The 2,854-nt window shown below is 38.5% G+C and overlaps 1 non-coding gene across 1 annotated transcript; it reads right to left on the bottom strand.

The window, feature by feature from the left end:
• Window positions 1-2,480: 2,480 nt before the first annotated feature.
• Window positions 2,481-2,588, bottom strand: LOC130964336 (small nucleolar RNA R71). Its single transcript, XR_009080434.1, has one exon. It is a non-coding gene; the product is annotated as a small nucleolar RNA R71 (small nucleolar RNA).
• Between the last annotated feature and the right edge of the window lie 266 nt (window positions 2,589-2,854).

Raw genomic sequence — 2,854 nt, 5'->3', positions numbered from 1 at the left:
TCGATGGATTTTATTCCGGCCTGACCGAGAACCGACAGCTGATTACCCATGCTGTGACAGAGCATAGGCGACGTTTTCACTGAGAGGATGGGAGGTAGCCACTGACAATGGTGAAACCCTACATGAGCTTGCCATGGAAAGGAGTAAGAAGGATTGGATGAAGACAGTAGGAAAGCAGAGAGACGGAAGGGAAGGCATCTTCATACGCTTATCTGAAGCTCTCACCAATGATATACATAAGTATCTCTATCTTTATCTTTATGCTTTATTTGTTTATCACTATACCCATTTGAGTCTGCCTGACTGAGATTTACAAGGTGACCATAGCTTGCTTCATACCAACAATCTCCGTGGGATCGACCCTTACTCACGTAAGGTATTACTTGGACGACCCAGTGCACTTGCTGGTTAGTTGTGCGAAGTTGTGTTTAAGCCATGGTATTGAGCACCAAGTCTTTGGAGCCATTACTAGGGATTATTTTGAGTTGTAGTGATCACAAGTTCGTGCACCAAGTTTTTGGCGCCGTTGCCGGGGATTGTTTGTGTATGGACAACTGACGGTTCATCTTGTTGCTTAGATTAGGTATTTTTTTTTCAGAGTTCTTAAAATGAATTCTAGTGTTTCATGATGATCTGTTGAAATCTGGCTGGCTGAGAAGCCATGTCTAATCTTATTGGACCGAGGTTTCAACTAATCATCACAATAGCTTGTTGATCTCTATCACTCTTGCTATTGGAGCAATGATCTGCTAAGGCTTGGCTGGCCATTGGCCATGTCTAGTGTTTTGGACCGAAGCTTTCTTTGAAAGCTTGGCTGGCTGTGAAGCCATGTCTAATTCCTGGACCGGAGTCTTAGACTAGCATATCAATGATTCCTGGAAATTCAAATTGAGAATTCTGAAACCTTTATTTTCTATTTTCACACAATTTTCGAAAAAAGCACAAAAAAATTTACAAAATCATAAAAACCAAAAATATTTTATGTTTTTTTTGTTTGAGTCTAGTGTCTAATCTTAAGTTTGGTGTTTTGCATGCCTTGTTTATTTGATCTTGGTTCCATTTTCAAGTCAATAGTACAGGGGACTGAAGATTCAAAACATGCAGCAGAGGAATTGCACAGAAAAACTGGGCGTTCAAAACGCCCAGTGAAGAAGGACAGACTGGCGTTTAAACGCCAGCCAGGGTACCTGGTTGGGCGTTTAACGCCCAAAAAGGTAGCATTTTGGGCGTTAAACGCCAGAATGGATACCATTCTGGGCGTTTAACGCCAGGATGGCACAAGGGGGAAGATTTTGTTTTTCAAATCAATTTTTTTTCAAGTTTTCAAAGTTTTTCAAAATCAAATCTTTTTCAAATCATATCTTTTCAATCAAATGTTTTCAAAATCAATTTCTTTCCTTTTTCAAAGATACTTACTAACAATTAATGATTTGATTGAACATTTCAAGTGTGTTACCTTTTCTGTTGAGAAAGGTTTAATGTTTGAATCATATCTTTTCTTGTTAGGCAAGTCATTAATTTTTAAAAATCATATCTTTTAAAATTGTTTTCAAATCATATCTTTTCAATCATATCTTCTTAACCACATCTTTTTCAAAATAGTTTTCAATCAAATCTTTTTAATTTCTAATTTCAAAATCTTTTTCAAAAATCACGTGATTTCTTTTCTACTTTGAATTTTCGAAAATTATCAATCAAATTTTCAAAATGATTTTAAAATCTTTTACTCAATTTTCGAAAATTCTCTTCCCCTCTTCTCACATCCTTCTATTTATGGAGTATAACTCCTTCTTAATGCACAATTCGAACTCCATCTAATTAAAGTTCGAATTCTTCTCCTTCTTCTTTCTTCTATTTTTCTTTTCCTCTGACACCTCAAGGAATCTCTATACTGTGACATAGAGGATTCCACATTTTCTTGTTCTCTTCTCTTTCATATGAGTAGAAGCAGAGACAAAGGCATTCTTGTTGAAGCTGACCCTGAACCTGAAAGGACCTTGAAGCGAAAGCTAAGAGAAGCTAAGGCACAACTCTCTGTTGAGGACCTGACCGAATTCTTCAAAGAAGAAGAACCCATGGCAGCCAAAAACAACAACAATGCCAACAATGCAAGGAAGATGCTGGGTGACTTTACTGCACCTACTCCCGACTTCTATGGGAGAAGCATCTCTACCCCTGCCATTGGAGCAAACAACTTTGAGCTTAAGCCTCAATTAGTTTCTCTAATGCAACAGAATTGCAAGTTCCATGGACTTCCACTGGAAGATCCTCATCAGTTTTTAGCTGAGTTCTTGCAAATCTGTGACACAGTCAAGACTAATGGGGTTGACCCTGAGGTCTACAGACTGATGCTATTCCCTTTTGCTGTAAGAGACAGAGCTAGAATATGGTTGGACTCTCAACCTAAAGAAAGCCTGGACTCTTGGGAAAAGCTAGTCAATGCCTTCTTGGCAAAGTTCTTTCCACCTCAAAAATGGAGTAAGCTTAGAGTGGAAGTCCAAACCTTCAGACAAAAGGATGGAGAATCCCTCTATGAAGCTTGGGAAAGATACAAACAATTAATCAGAAAATGTCCCTCAGACATGCTTTCTGAATGGAGCATCATAGGTATTTTCTATGATGGTCTCTCTGAACTATCCAAGATGTCTTTGGATAGCTCTGCTGGAGGATCTCTTCATCTGAAGAAGACGCCTACAGAAGCTCAAGAGCTCATTGAAATGGTTGCAAATAACCAATTCATGTACACTTCTGAAAGGAATCCTGTGAACAATGGGACTAGTCAGAAGAAAGGAGTTCTTGAGATTGACACTCTGAATGCCATATTGGCTCAGAATAAGATATTGACTCAACAAGT

Source organism: Arachis stenosperma, chromosome 2 (assembly GCF_014773155.1).
Source record: "Arachis stenosperma cultivar V10309 chromosome 2, arast.V10309.gnm1.PFL2, whole genome shotgun sequence".
Classification (NCBI taxonomy): domain Eukaryota; kingdom Viridiplantae; phylum Streptophyta; class Magnoliopsida; order Fabales; family Fabaceae; genus Arachis; species Arachis stenosperma.
Note: the sequence above shows the minus strand (reverse complement) of the source record. Positions and strands in the feature narration are given on the sequence as shown.